Raw genomic sequence first — 16593 nt, forward strand, 5'->3', positions numbered from 1 at the left:
GGCGGGCTCGCTGCAGGGCGGCCCACGGGGCCGGCAGCCGGTGGCGGTGTCGGGTTGCCCGCCGCTCCCGTCCCCGGAGAAGGGTGTCCGGGGTCGCCGCCGCCCTCAGGCGCCGGGCCCGGCAGTGCCGGCGAGGCCCGGGCTTCCCCTCGGCCCGCGGAAGGCCCGGCCAGGCCGGGGTGCGACAGTGAGAGGAACATGTGTCTCTGCCTAGTTCCTCTTTGGGGATTTTTCTCCTTTTTTTTGCCTTCCCTCCCCCCCAAAATTGACGTCATATGTTACGTTGGTGGAGTGTGCCCAGAAAGAAACTGCCGGCTCCTCTCCCCAGTGCTGGGAGTCGTGGGTGTTCGGCGGGGTCCGGAGCAAGGCGATGGCAGCCCGCAGTCCTCCCTCACACCCCTCACACCCCGGTGTGGGCCGGCTCCCCAGGGGCGGGCTGGTGGGGGCCTGCTGGCGACCACTGGCCTCCCCGCGGCCCTGTGCGGCCTTGTGGGGCTGGAAGCCGCCCTGAACACCCCTGGGCCCCAGCCGAGCCAGGGCCACTCTGCAGCCGGCCGGAGCGGTCCGATGGGCGGAGGTGTTGGCTGTCTGCACCGGCAGAGATCTCCAGTTGATACCATTAATTACCGTCGCACGGTGCCTTGAGTTTGCGAAGCTGCGTGCAGCGCCGAGTGAAATGACATATCCCCTGCCCCAAGGACTGCACAGTATCTCCCGGGGATCTGACAGCACGGGGGTGTGACACCACGCCACGAGGTTGCAGCAAAGAGAGCAGTGGTGCTGCCGCCGAGGTATGTGTGCTGTGTTTGAACAGGTCTCTGTTTATCTTGAGATATACTAAATATGCGTACATATGTTACCGTGACTCAGTCCTTGTAGGTGTCGCTGTGAAAGAGGAGAAAGTGGTTTAAGCGAAGGTATCACACATCCAGGGCAGCAGGGGATGAGCGCAAGGGCAGCCGTGCAAGAAGCCAGCTAAAGGCTCACTGGGACCCATGCTTTCAATACAAGTGCCAGGGGCTGACCCCGTTAAAAGCAGCCAAATGAGAGAGATGAAGACTATCAAAAGCAAGAACAAGGCATATCTTGGGACAGAGTGCAAGGACCAGGCCTTGAAATACCCTGTTAGAAACTGTAGGACTGGTAAAGCAAGACACCCTGAATTCTTACCATTGAAAGAAGAGTACATGTTGGCTGGGGAGGAAGGGAGGAGCCCACCCTGCTTTAATTTGGCAGTTGGGCATTCTGAAACAGTGAATTAGCTTATGGTCTGATCACGGGTAACTAAGAGAAAAAGTGGAACAGTTTTACTACAACAACGGTGTAATTAGGTTTTGCCAAATGCAATAGGTCAGAGTGTGGGTTTGGAATCTTTGGACTTTTGAGGTATTTTTTCCTGAAAAATGTTCTAAAGCAAGAAGTTTCGTTGTACTGGCTATGGGGAAAAAATTAAATCTCTCTAATGAGCTATAATTTCTTTAGAAGATGTTCCTCCATGGCTTCATGCATTGGAGAGGATTTTACTTTTTTGCAAGCTTCAAAGAGATGCTAGAAGATTGTTTCCTAACACCCATTAATAATTTTACATTGATTCATTAGGACTGTGTTCAGTTCAGGACTGCAGATGAGAGAAGATGACAACTCCTAAGGCCTCTCGGGATGACAGCATGGATCTGACCCCACTGGGGTGTGAGGAGCACTGAGAGGCTGCAGCCTTGGAGTTGCAGGATCCAGTCCTAGAAAATGATAAAAATGCCCTCATTAGCCTCTCTGGCAATCTAAACACACAGAATGACTCTTAAACTAAACACTCCTTTTGGAACAGAGATTGGTGTTTGTACGTAAGCAAAAGCAAAAGCTGTAATTTAAATACTAAATAGTAAAATTGTTGAGGGGAATGCCAGCTCTCATCTCATACACTTTTTTTTTTTTTTTTTTTTTTGTGGGATTGAAAACACGGGCAGAAGCAGAGTTAAGAAAGAATGTTCCATTTCTTCTGTCCAGACTGCTGTCTCTGGCATTTGCTGTTGCTGAGGGCAAAAACAGCATGGATTTTGAAGGGGATTAGACAGACTGGCTGGTTGGAATGCCAGTTCTGGGCACTGGCCTGACAATGGGTATTTAAGGGAACTAAAAACCTCTACAGTAATGGTTCCCGTTGGTGAGACTAGACTTGTCCCACAGGTGAAAAGCACAGCTAGAGTCAATGGCTGCGCTCCCTCCCTGCTCCCCCACTGGAGGGGAAAGACCCAGGGCAGGGTCCAAGACCTCCTTCCTGCCTCTGCTCTGTAGTTGCTGACCATCTCAGTCTCTGCTTTCTTTACCAGTTTTCCTGCCTGAACTTGACTTTTGCATTCACTTCAAGCACCTGACTTGCTGATTTCTGTGTCAATCAAGGAGAGAAAGGCACCCAAAAGAGGGAAAGTAGGCAATAGCAACAGGTTGTTTTGTTGCACCCCTTGCTGACTGCTGTCAGGCCTGTTGTGACTTCCGTCTTAAAGATCACTCCAGCTTCCTCACATCCCTTTTTCCCAGCTTTATCCCCGTGTCTCCAGGAATTATTTCCTGTGATTCCTGGTAACTGAACACAGTATTCCAGGTGTGGCCTGACAAGCACTGAGTAGACTGAGATAATGGCTTCTTTATCTGTGCTGGTGATGCCCTTGTTGATGCAACCTCACATACAGCTGGCTTTCTTTCCTGAGCTTGTTGTCCACCAGGACTCCCAGGTCGCTTTCCACAGAGCTGATCCACAACAGGTTGGATCCTAGTTTGTGCTGAACTCCTTGATTATGTTTTCCCAGGTGCCTTCATCTTGGTAGGTGAAGGCTATGTGATAAGGTTTGCTCTAGGAACACTGCAAAGCAGTACTCTTGTGTAGAGCTTGATAAGGAGGACGATGCAGAAGTTGAAAATCTGGGTTCCTTCTTCAGTCTTTTCAGGACATCTTAAGGACTGCATAAAGCTTTTGCATGTAAAGTTTACCGTGGGCATAATGCATGTAGATGTGTTTGATTAGGTCTAGAATTGTTGAGGATACTCTTGACCAGTTGAAAGGTTAATTCATTGAGGCAAGATCTAAACAGAGAGATTGTCAAGGCAACAGTCAATGGAAAGAAGAAAAGACAGAAGGGTGAAATATGGGTAAAGGGCAGCATAATCAAGGTACAAGCCGTACGCACTTGTTCTTGCTAAGGAAGACAACTATAGTCTCCATCTGTCAGGAGATCTCTTGAGCACTTCTGCCAGAGGCTGCTGAGGGGAATGCAGTGAAAAAGTGAGCAGGTCTTTTGTTCAGTACTAGTAGCTGAACAAAGGTGATTTGAGCCTTTGCACCAGGTGATTTGAGCCTTTGCATCTTACCCCTGGGTAAGCTTTCTGTGGTAAAGGTCATGCAGCACTGGAGGGAATCTACCTGGAAGTTCCCTTTCCTCTGGCAGAAAAAAAGTTCAGCTTGATTTTAGAAAGGAAATTTTAAAGTATGGAAACTGAGAGGAAAAAATTCAATCATCACAGGACCTGTGGGGAAAGCAGAGTTTCCAGAGCATCAGATCTCTTCCACTGCAACTGACAAACTCCATTTTTCTTCTTTACTGGAACATTTTAAGCAGTGAGATTTCCTTCTGTTTCTTCTAAGATATCAAGGCAAATCCATTTGTACAGCAAGGTACATAGATTAGTAAATTTTATCAGTGCTGAATCTGATCTCCTGGGATAGCATGGACAAAGGTTGAGGAGATTGTGCAGGCAAGTTTTATTGAAATATACCTTAGATGTGATGAATGCTAATGGCATATGTCATTTACTAAGTTCAGAAGAGTCCTGTGATTTGTGACATATTATCATATCATCCTGCAGCAGTGGGGTTTCAGCCATCTGAGTTGAAGGTTGAAGTTGAAAGAGAATCAACACTTAAATTCTTTCTTACTCCCAAAGATGAAAATGAATTCATACAATGTAACTGTGCTGTTCTACTAGCACACACTGCTAAATTACTCATGTAAAATTCCCAAAGGAGTGACCACAGAGAGGAGTCAGGAAAACAACAGGAAAGACTGTCCGTAGTTATTATAGACATGAGTTAAATACAAAATAAATAAGATGGATCACAAGAAGGGCAAGCATCAAAGACTGTGAATGGTGATGTTTTCCTGTCATAGCTGGGACAAAGAAGATACTGCTGCCCCAAAATGTGATTTCAGAAGACAAAACAGTAGCATAAGAATCACGTTCCTTCACTGCTTACCAGCATTTTAGCATAGAAAAGAAGCGAAAGGAGAATGAGCTAAAAATAAGACAGAGAAATCCAAGAAAGAAAGAAGCAAACCTTGCTATCATATTAAGAATCAGAGAAGTAAGCCTGACAAGCTTCATGTTAAAACTGGAAGGAAGCTGATTAGCAGCATGCCAGTCATGCTGGGCATCACAGCGTGATTTGATTTGAATTTGTTTCAGTTCTGTGGGAAGGATAGAATGGCTTCTGTCCAGCCAAAAACCTGACACAGCAATAAATGTCAGTGTCTCAGCTAATCAGACAAATCTCCCTTTATAGACATTTCCAGCATATGATTATTTTCATGCTATGGTGGACATCTAAGCCTTTTTTCCATTCTTCAAGATACAAGGCGACTTAGGAAGGCTAGTCAAACAGCTGCCTGGCAGAGATACTGGTTGTTCTGCCTCAGCCAGAGAGATGAAGTAGATGGCCACTGGAGACCTTTTATGATTCAGTAAGTGCATGTATATATGAATTATCAAAAGAAGATACAAACCATGAGAAATCATACCTTCTCTTAGTTAAATTTTCCCACCAGAAACAAAGTGTCCCAAAAATCGCTCCCCTGCTAGCAGAAAACCAGATGACTGTAGTTGTAAAAGCAGAGGGCCTTACCTCTGCAGTATGATCTGTTAGCAAGGAGTTTCTCCAGTTTGCTTTGGAGCACATTTCTAAATCACAAAAATAATGGAAAACAAGATTTCTGTGCACAGATCACAGCCAGAAAATACTTTGTGTCCATGAAAAGTCTTCAAAATACTTTACTTAAAAAACCCCAAACTATTTTTAGTCATCGGAAAGTTGACTTTTTATGTAACCTTTTTCTCTAGTCTTGTAATTTTTACTGCCTAAACATATGAAAATTGACATTTTGTCAAGAAACCTTTTAAAATCTATAAGTTTTTTTGATCTACAGACTATTAAGATAAATAAATAGACAATGTTTTTCCATGTCTGAAGCACAACATAATTGATAAAATAATGTTATAAATATCATATCTGCAAATGCAACATCTGTGTTTATCTTTCAACCATATAAAATTACATAAACATACATTCTGCTTTTTCTGAAATCTATGAGTAATTCCTCCTCTGCTCTTTCAGTGCTTGTACACTAAGTGAAAGAAAAGTCTAGGCTTGACAGCCATGCAAGACTCATGTCTTCTGTGTAGACAAGTGGTTCGGCATGAGCAGAAATCTTGGAAGTTTTCACCTGCACTGTATCGTTTGTGCACCCAATGTCTATCAACGCCATCTGAATAAGACTACCAGGAGTAATTAGACTTTGTGAGTAATAGTACATCTAAATTTCCACCACCATCTGTAGATGTGTTTTCCACTGAGATTGTTTTCCCAAAGATGCCGTTTGTATGTTTTGGGATTGACATCTGATCGCAGGGAAATTTGCAGCCTGCAGTAGTGAGCTGAGTCTGAGAAGCAAATGCAGTTTAATATAGGTTGAGATCATCTAGTCATTTCGTATCAGTTTGTATAGGGTAAGAGTTAGCTAGTTTCTTCCAATAACATTGAGATGAAAGAGGTCACAACTTATTACCAGTTGTCTGAGATATCCTGCACCCTTAAATCAATTACTTAGAGGAGTCAAAGTCTCGTTATGGGTACTTGATAGATGCACCTTCCCTTTCCTTGCAAAGTGCATCAGATGCAAGACCAAGCCTTGGAAAGCTTGCCAATTTAGACGTATTTTTGTAGAGCCTGCAAAATTCACTGCAATATGGGCATGAATAATCTAAATTCTGCCAGTCAGGAACATGTGCAGTTGCTCCTACATAAAATACATCTTGAGTGACATTTCTAACAATTACAGTACTAGGAAGCAAATATAAAATTAGGGCTGATCCCGTGAAGCTAGTAGGAGTTCAGGGTCAAAAGAAAAGTGTATTCAGTTTTCTTTTGCTGCCTGGACTAGGAGAGTAGTTCTTTTTTGTTGCAGCAATGAATGAACGAATATTTTCTGTTTAATCTGATGGGCCAGAGCTATCATTTTTTTCAACTTTGAGACAAATTTGCAACATGATTAATTAGCTGTATCGTGATACTCTGTTGCTAACCAACAGCGCAGCAGGCTTCACATGACATGACAGCTGTCATTCTAGCTAACTCAAAATGATGATATAAGTGCTGTGTGCCACACCTTTGGAAGTCAGGCTTCCTTAAATCTCAGTCATCTGAGAAGGCGGGGAACATTTGCCTCTCACTTTTTTAAAGGGAAATGCATGGCAGCAAATGACCTTTGTTATTCCAACCTACTCCTCTTCCTTGGTAGGAACAGGAAGTGGGACTAACAGTGCCAGTTCCACCTTGAAGCTATAGGATGGTGTGATTTATCTTGGGTCTCCTCAGTGCACATGTATACCAACAAATATGCACATGTAATTAATTGATCATTAACTGTACCTGTCATCTGAGTGGGGTATTTGTGGTGTTTTGTGGCAACAACATAGTTGCTGTACTGCAAAAAATTATGTCTTAGTACTGAAATGTTGCAAAACTATTAAATGAATGTTAATGTAAAACAAGCAATTATATGAGTGGTTAGTATTTGGAACACTTTTTTGTTTACAGAGAGTTAATAGAATGCTTTGGGTTGGAAGGAACCTTAAAGATCATCAAGTTCCAACCCCCCTGTCATGGGCAGGGACACCTCCCACATAGACCAGGTTACTCAAAGCCCCATCCAGCCTGGTCTTGAACACCTCCAGGGATGGGTCATCCACAACTTCTCTGGACTACCTGGGCCAGTGTCTCACTACTCTCACAGGAAATGATTTCTTTCTCATATCTAATCTAAATCTCCCCTCTTTCAATTTAAAACCATTACTCCTTGTCGTATCGCTCCACTCCCTGACAGAAAGTCCTTCCCCATCTCCACTGTAGGCCCCCTTTAGGTTCTGGAAGGCTGCTATAAGGTCTACCGGAGCCTTCTCTTCTCCAGAAGACCCAACTCTCTCAGCCTGTCTTCACAGGAAAGGTGCTCCAGCCCTCTGATCATCTTCATAATCTAACTTTGAAGTTAGCCCTGCTTGGAGCAAACTGGAGAGGCTGGACTAGATGGCCTTCAGAAGTCCTCTCCAACCTAAATTATTCTGTGAGTTTATGATTCTATGAAATTTGAATTGCTTTTATTTTCATTTGGAAAGGAGTCAGTATGTTACATGTGACATTTCTATAAGAATATTTATTTGGTATGTGCTACTAGGACACTTAATTAGATAAAAAGTAGGATTTGACAAACGCATGTAAGATAGTATATTTCAGTATAAAATGAATAGTAGTTTAGAAATTACTTTCTTTGCAAAAATAAAAAATAGGGAGAAGAGGAAGGTTATTTTGGGGAAAAATGGAGGTAAAACCTTGAAGAGCTCATATCAAGACAATTGCATCAGGAATTTGCTAAACTGAAAAACCCAACCAAAGAAGCCCTCTGTTACCAGCAGAACGAGAAAATGCTATCCTTGGTGTTCAGTTGTCATCTTCATGCTATCAGTGAGCCTCAGAGTAACAGAATAATTTAATGTTTTCACATGCAGCAAAAGCGGTGAAACCTCCTCCCATTCTGACTTTATCTGTTAAACCACAAAGAAAAGGGGAGGTGGGGGGGAGAAAACCACAGTTTTAAAGTAATCTTTTGGGGTCTAAGGAAAAGAATGGAAATTCAAAGATAAGGATGGTAGTGTCTGCCCATTACCCACCAATTTGTACATTGCTGCACGTTTCATATAAGAACAAGTGTTTCACTTCTGTATGACTTTGGAAGCAAAATGCATTTTGGACCTACCGATAGCCTTTACAAGAGGGGGAAAGGGACCTAGAACAGAGCCACATAGACTCCAGCAATATTTCTTACTGGTGCAGGGGGTTGTTTCTGTTTTGTTTTGTGTTTTTTTCATTTGTTTCTTTCTTTTTTCTTTTTTCTTTTTTTTTTAATTGGACATAGGCTGGATGACATACAAAAATCAATGGCTTTTGCAAAGATACCATGATGTTGTCTGGAGCAGAGTTTGGTCTCTCACTGCCCTTCTTCGACTGTGCCGGCTGCCTGAAGCAGAAGCTATGTTATGAAGAGCAATTTATTTATGCAACTTGCTACTGAAAAGAGATCTCTTGATGTGATGCAATTGTGGCTCATGGTAAGGTCACCAGCTTCTTAGCAGACTGAGTTGCCCTCTGGCCTGTTTCCTGAAGCATCACTTTTAAAGCAAAGGAATTTGGGGAACTAGAGGAACCTATTTATTACTTTTGTCATATCGTAAGTCAGATCTCAGAGGGATCTTGTGACAGCCTTGAAAATGTAATAGCTGAACTCAGTACAGAAATGGATTGACACAGTAGCACACATTTTCTCTGAATGTGACACACAAAAAAAATGGTTTGTCTTTGATGAGCCCTTCTGGAGAGAAGGTCTTGAAGAAGAAGATGCAGATGGCTTGAGCATAGGAAAAAATCTAAAAAGTATATTGTGTATATATATATGCGTATTTTGTTAGACTCTGGGAACAGAGTGATATGGTGAGGTGCATTGTGAGAAACATCATAGTTAAATGCGGGACGCAATTGCTAGTACAGCAAACATTTTCTTGAACATTTTCTGAAACAGTGCCTGTTCTAGTATGTGACTGAATTCAAGACTGCCAAGGGGCTGGACTGTGGGAAGCAAATTCCCCGATCTCATGTTGCCCCGCTGCACCTGAGGACTATGATCCATTTTTCCTGCAAGGCCAGGAGGCAGAAAATGGCCCAGAGAGGACCAGTATACCTGCAAGGTTGGCCTTAGAATCATCGAATGGTTTGGTTTGGAAGGGACCTTAAAGATCATCAAGTTCAACCCCCTCTGCCATGGACAGGGACACCTCCCACTAGACCAGGTCTCTCAAAGCCCCATCCAGCCTGGTCTTGAACAACTCCAGGGATGGGGCATCCACAATTTCTCTGGGCAACCTGTTCCAGTGCCTCATCACCCTCACAATAGAGAATTTCTTCCTACATCTAATCTAAATCTCCCCTCTTTCAATTTAAAACCATTAGGCCTCATCCTGTCACTCCACTCCTGTATTGCGAGTCCCTCCCCATCTCTCCTATAGGCTCCCTCTAGGTACTGGAAGGCCGCTGTAAGGTTTCCCCGGAGCCTTCTCTTCTCCAGGCTGAACAATCCTGACTCTCTCAGCCTGTCTTCATAGGAGAGATGTTCCAGCCCTCTCATCATCTTCATGGCTGTCCTCTGGACCCATTCCAACAGGTCTATGTCATTCCTGTGCTGAAGACTCCAGAGCTGCCCACAGCACTCCAGGTGGGGTGTCACCAGAGCAGAGTAGAGGTGCAGAGTCACTTCCCTCAACCTGCTGGCTATGCTTCTTTTGGTGCAGCCCAGGATGTGGTTGGCTTTCTGGGCTGCCAGTGCACATTGCCAGCTCATGTTGAGCTTCTCATCCACCAGCACCCCCAAGTCCTTCTCCTCACGGCTGTTCTCAATGCATTCCCTGCCCAACCTGTGTTTGTGCTTGGGATTGCTGTGGCCCAGGTGCAGAACCTTGCATGTGGCCTTGTTGAACTTCATGAGGTTCGCACAGGCCCACCTCTCAAAACTGTCTGGGTCCCTCTGGATGGCATCCCTTCCGTCCAGCTTGCTGACTGCACCACACAGCTTGGTGTTGTCAGCAAACTTGCTGAGGCTGCACTCAATCCCGCTGTCCATGTCTCCAGCAAAACCGTTGAACAGCACTGGTCCCAGTACTGACTCCTATGCATCACTGCTTTCCACTTGGACGTTGAGCCACTGATTGCAGCCCTTTGAGTGTGGCCATCTAGCCAGTTCTTTATCCACTTTCTCTCAGTGCTTGTACAGCACTCAGCACAGAAACTTTTAGATATTTAGTAATAAACATAATTTAGATATTAATGACTGAAGTGTCACCCAGAGAAACTCCAAGTTGTGCAAGCCTATTATGTGCCTTGCCCAAGTTCTGTACCTTAGTCTGGTTTCAACTGGCTCTCAGTTGCTTCTAGTAACAGCAAAATAGAATAAACTGGAGAGCTTATATTATAAGCCACATGGAAACTGAGTTATAGGGGCATGTGTGGTGTATTCACCTGTGAAAAAAGTTGTAAGCAGTTGTCCTCACATTGTTTCTCCTTTCAATAGAGAGAGGCAGAGGGAGGCCTGGGTGAACAGCATGTGTTGTGTTGTGTTGTGTTGTGTTGTGTTGTGTTGTGTTGTGTTGTGCAAGCTACCCTGTGGTGCTACACTCAGGAGAGCTGGGGGAAGATAAGACCTGTTGAATTCACAGCCTGGTATCTCACTTCTAGATTGCTGAAAGTTTCCCTTATGTGTCTTTTTCTTTTTCTTTGCCTCTTTCTCTTTCTCTTTTTTCATGTGGTTGCTAATGGTCTACAAAGTAATGCAGAAAATGCTTAGAATAGTGTTTCAGTGATGTAGTGAACTGAAAAAAAACCACCTTATTCGAAAGAAAAGTTGAGAAGCTTATAGTCTACAAATTTTCCTCACTGTGCATGGAGAGTCCTACCTTATTTTGAGTTGGAAAGTATCATATATTCTGGATTTTTAATAAAGCATTACAGTTCTCTGTAAGGACTGTAATTACATAATAGAAACGTGATTTTCTTCCACCACGTGTAGTGGGAGCAGGGACTTGCTGGACGCATGCCTGATCTGGGTCCCATACAGGAATGCAACAGCTAAAATGGCAATTAAGTAATTCCAGTAACCCTGGTGAGCTTGTTTCCTACACAGTGCTATATTTCATATCATATCAGCACTGCATGGAATCTTAGTGAGCCTTGGCAAGAAAAAGCTGAAGGGAAACAATTTTTGGAGGTACTCTGAAATAGATTTCACTTCCCTTGCCAGTATTCATTCTGAAGCCTCGGTATTCAAGAGTCCTCCTTCCCTCCATGAAGACAGCAGGATGTTCACTGTGTTGCCCAGGCTGTCTCAGCTGAAGACCTCCTTGAGATACCTTATGCTGGGTGAGGAAGTCAGTGTGATTATAGAAAAAGGAGAAAAATTCTCTTCTGTTACCATTTCCAAGTAAAAAGACAGATCCTTTCAATAGTTTTTCTGTGGGGGTGTCTTCACAGCAACAGATGTGATCCATAGCTCTCAACTTTCGTTGGCTTATGAACTGTGGATACATGCATCAGTGGGATGCAAGTCCCAGTTCCGCTTATCTTTGGAGCAGGAATTGCAAAAAGAGGCCCATTCTGAAGAGCTGTGTGGTGAGAGGTGGGTAAAAGGCTTAGGTCAACCAATGCCTCCCTCTGTGCTTAGTACAGGAACTGCCCGTGCCCAGTCCTGGAAGTGATTGCAGTGCTGTTTCTGTTGAAGGCTTTGTTCTCCCTCAAAACTGCTGTCGGGATTGACTTGCGTATGTGACCTTGATACAGTGGTGCAGTGTGGTAGAGCAGGGAAGCGTGGTAGCCCTCAGGGTTGTTGCTAGGAGTGGACAGTCAGGCTTAGGATCAAGCTGAGGACTTCCAGAATGAGGAGTCTGAGTCTCAGTGCTTCCCCTGCGGTTAGACTACAGCTCGTGGCAGTAACTCCTGTTCTGTAGTGCACCAAGCAACACACAAATCCACTGGAGGAGAGCAGCTGAGAGACCTGCTAGGAGTCTGCATAGCCTGGTTTGTGGCAGGTGAGGTCACACTTTGCATATTAACTTTATCTTGCACTTGGTCTACAGCAGCAGAATAAGTGTACAACTCCCTTCTTCCCGTATGTTCCCATGGAATCTAGGCTTGGGGTGGTAGGTATACATCTTTGCCAATTCGACAGTCCTGGCTTCTCACCACCCTTTGTTTATACTATAGTCTGAGCAGAAAGTATACAGTTCTGTGCTTGCAGTCTGTTCTGACGAATTTACCTGGCCACAGCCTGTGTGCTGGAGCCTTCTCATCTGCAGAAGAGCTGGACAAAATCCTGGTGGAACTCTGATGGATTGCCAATGCAAGCCAATGGAAGCTTGACTTATGAATAAGAAAGAAAAAAAGAAAAGCATTGTCTGAAATGGCTTTAAATGGTTGAATATATTTTTTAATTTGTAGAACTGGAGCTTTAAGAGGCAGGTACAGCCCTCTATCACATTAGAAAATTGCTGACTGATATTTTATTTACGTATGTCCACTACCTTGCATGATAACCCCAAAAGGAATGCGTTCCCCTGAATACTCCTTATAATTTTAGGACCTACCCTACCTGTGTGAAAAGATATTTTACTGCTTACAAAACCGTTGTCATATCTAGTCCCACAAAGGAACCAAATCACATGGTTCCATGTCCTTGTGTTGAGCCCTGTTGAAGCCTGCTTGTCAATCCTCACCTGAGGTGAACTAGCATGTATTTATTTATGGCACTGAGTTATTTATGTATCTGGGTTCATTGCTAGTAAAAGGGTGTAATGCAGACAGATCTGTTTAAAGGATTCCCCTTCTGGAATGTTATGAAGTTAAAGTGTTAAATATTCTTGTCGTAATGATTCATCTTGTCAATAGATAAGATTTCACATGATTTTATCATTAGGTTACTACACAGGTTTCTTAAATAGTCACAAGTGCAAGTAACCATATTCCTGTATCTACCAATAAAAGTACTGTCCTCTGCAGGAGGGAATAAAATACAGTCTTAACTATAAGTAATACATAACACAGAAGTAGTATCCTAAATACCTTGATCCATTTTTATACTACCATGAAGGAAAATGAAATCTTCAGCAAATTTTTTTTGGATTAAGAGTTATTGCTATGAAGAATTATTCCCTAAAATCTCCCTGCTAAGTGCTAATATTGTTCATGGTAGAATCCACTTTATATACTTGAGTGCTAACATTTACAGTACATTTTCTCATTTGTTTTTAAGCCATGCTCAAATTAGCAATTAACTGAAATAGTTGCTTTTGTAAATGGAGTATAAGAATAGTTAATAATTTATATTTTTCTGATTCCAGAGTGCAACAGTGTGAAAATGAATGACTAATTTGTTGTTGATATGGGAAGGAATTTTAATCTTTTATGAGAACATCTTGGCTGTGGGTATGCTTATCTCTGAGAAAGAGAGCTGGAATTCTTCAGTGGGCAATGTATGAATATTATCTGAGGCGGTGATGAAAGTAAAAATAATTGAGCAAGGAACTAGTAACAATTTCCTCTTCTGTGTTTAAGATTTTTATCATCCACTTTCCAAGAAAATTGTTAGCACATATGGAACCAACTAGTATTTCAGAAACATAACCATTCATATCTGTTTCTGTTGTAAGATTCAAAAGTCCATTGGTACAAATAAGCTAAGAGAGAAATTTGGCTCATTTTTAATAAATATTCCTAAAAAGAGGATTTCATGATGAATATAAGCATCACTCCTACTTCAGTTAGGATTTCAGAGGAGCTGGTTGTCTTGTTGCATTCTGGGGCCATTTCCCTTTGTCCTGCAGCTGGGTTCATGGTTCCATTTAAAGATAAACAGTGCGACTGTAAGTGCAGACCTGGTGACTGTAGGGGCAAATCAATGCTCTGTCCTCACCACTAGCACTCCATGGTGCAGTGCCCTAAGGATATTTTTATGCAGCCTCCCTTTTTATGGGTGTAGTTGGTAGGCAGAAAGGAAGAATGAAGCCCTCGTTAACTCCAGCAGTCTCAGTTCTGGTGTGCAGCCCAGAACCATTCTCCCACACGTGTATTTCCAGGAAATAAGTAAAGCCTATCGATACTGGATTTACTACCTGACTCACCTGGTGAAACACATCATACTAAAGCTAATTAATTTAAAGTACTGGCCCTCATATTGTTTTTAGTACTACTTTTGGTGGTATAGAGGTCAGTAAAGAAAAGCAGGGAACATCGGAGAAAGCTTCCTCGCAAAAACCAGGAAAGATGACATGACCTCCCCCTCACACACATACACACATACACGCACAGCCACATGACCTGCACTTCCACACTCTGCATTTTTCATGATCAGATTCTCCCCCATGTGAGCCACTCTTGTGTCCAGAGAAGGAGGTCAAATGACTAAATGTGCTGCTAAGCCCATGGACAGTTATCAGACATGTAAGTGACGGGGTCACTATTGGTTTAGGCAGAAATAGCGACTTGAGACCTGTTTCTCAGCCCTTTTCTTTGGTGTGTGCTCTAGTAGCTGCCTCCCTGCTCTTCTCGTTCACCTCACTGGCTACCAAATCCTCAAGACTCTCATTTTACCTCACATTCCTGCCCCAAGGAGAGGATGCCTTTGTGCTTAGACAGGACCTAAGATTGCAAAACTTCGGTCCACACAAACTTCCTGAATGACATTGTAGTATAAATAAAACAATGACTGGTACCTTAGCTTGCCACTGGACTAACTCCAGTAGCTGAGGCAGGTTTTTGTTCTTTTGGGATTTTGCATTCTGGTATAGTGACAAAACCCAGACGTTGCAGATTGCCAGATGTGGTGGTTCATGAAAAGTCATTTCTTGGTCCTTCTCATGATAGTCATCTTCTTTTGTCCGGGTGTGGCAAGGGCAGGAATGGAGATGAGTGTGTTTGGAGCAAGGAAAGTGAAGGCAGAGTAAATGAAAGGGAAAATAGGTTTAACATCTGTGTATGACTCTAAGCTGCCTTGGAAGAAACTTGTCCAGGGGCCTTAGGCTATTGCTTTTCCTGGTTCCATAGTTTTGGCCTTTTCTTCTAATTTTATGTGAGGTAGTATGATCTCGTCAGCTTTCTATGACTGACTTGCTTGTTTTCTCTTTGGGAAACAATACAACTGAAAAATAAAACTATTTTAGAGAGAAAACTGTCAAATATTGTTTCCAGTGACATAAAGTTTTGTCCTCTCCCTGCTTGCTTTTTTGGAGGAAAGTCTGTTCTTTCTTTCTTCTTGCAGTCTAACATCACTTCTTTCTTAATTGCTTGGGTTTAGATTCAGTGCTTCTCTTAACTGGTTTCATAGCATTGACCTTCTCTTAACCAAAATGTAGAAAAACATTCAGTACCTTTTACCAGTTTTTCTAATAGAACACTTTCAATTAATTTAGATTGTGGAGAAAGTGGAGATCAAAAGGACCTATTATACTTCTATTTCATGCTCTTCATACCAAAATTGTTCCATATAGCCTATTTGAAAGTGCCTTAGCATTGTAAGTGGTTCTCCCACTCCTTGTTGTAGCATTTCACGATCCTGTAGATATCACTATTAAAAACTTTTCTTGATATGTCACCTTAATTTAGCTCCATTTCAGACAAGTCATATGCCTGACAGTAGGGTACTTTGTCTTTTTGTTTTCAGGAGTCTTACTTCAATAACTTTCTGGAGTGAACAGTCCAGTGCCAAATAACGTGCATGGAGATCTACCAATTCAAGGAATCTAGGGTCCTAAGTAATCCTGAATTCAGAAACGGGAAAGTTGTGAGAGTGACAACTTCAACTGTGCTGGAATTAGTAGGTGTTTGTGATCTTTCATCAGAGGTACACGAGGAGAAGTGGAAGTGGTGTGCACCAACTCTTTTATGGAACAAAAAGTCTTTTATTTTCTTGTAACAATTTATCTTTTTAGTTTCTGTCTCTTCTGCATTCTTTCTTTTGATGACTTCAGAGATGGAGGATGACACTTAGATGGGAAGAGAAAAGTCCACTTCTTTCAGCAAGCAGGCTATCTTGCCTACTTCCTTCCTCCCTACATGTACCACGCTGATGTCACGCTGCTTCAGGTTGCTGAAGAGAATTTCCCTAGCAACTGTGGAGAAGTGTTATTTAGATTAATTTTCTTTCATTTCCCCACAATAGTTTGGTGAGTGATTGGAACAGCAAGCCCTAAACTGTCCAGTTGGCTTTTTGTTTGTTTTCTTTCCTTTTGCACACACCAGAAAAATGGCATCAGAGATGTACAGTGTGCGAGGTTTTTGTGCTTGTATACTAACATACACGTACAACTACGCATATGAACATTGCTGCTACCCTGTTGATTTTACGCTGCAGAGTGGATGCTGTTGTTGGCTACAGACTGAAATGTCATCTGGGTTTGGAATCCTCCAGCTTATGATTTCATCTTTGCAAATGCTGATTTTCAGGAGTCTGTTTATGTGCACTGTAAACTGAAATGTTCAGTCTGAAATAGTTTCAGACATTAAACTCTAATAAAAACATTTTATGGTTGAATTATGCCTGCTTCCCCTGTTACAAAAATTTTGCTAGTGAAATCACATCATAGTATTTTAGATTAGATGCCTAGCACTTGCTTGTTTGTGTACTCCCTTCACCCAGACAAGCCACCATGTTCAGGGAACAGGACTTAGGACTCTAAGGCACA

General features: G+C 42.7%; 1 long non-coding RNA gene across 1 annotated transcript; it reads left to right on the forward strand.

The window, feature by feature from the left end:
* The first annotated feature begins 7260 nt into the window (after positions 1-7260).
* Positions 7261-16349, forward strand: LOC106901863. Its single transcript, XR_001414393.1, has 3 exons — positions 7261-7385; positions 8235-8427; positions 15573-16349. It is a non-coding gene; the product is annotated as an uncharacterized LOC106901863 (long non-coding RNA).
* The last annotated feature ends 244 nt before the right edge of the window (positions 16350-16593 follow it).

The sequence above is a fragment of the Calidris pugnax genome, unplaced genomic scaffold (genome assembly GCF_001431845.1).
Source record: "Calidris pugnax isolate Ruff unplaced genomic scaffold, ASM143184v1 scaffold273, whole genome shotgun sequence".
Taxonomy (NCBI): domain Eukaryota; kingdom Metazoa; phylum Chordata; class Aves; order Charadriiformes; family Scolopacidae; genus Calidris; species Calidris pugnax.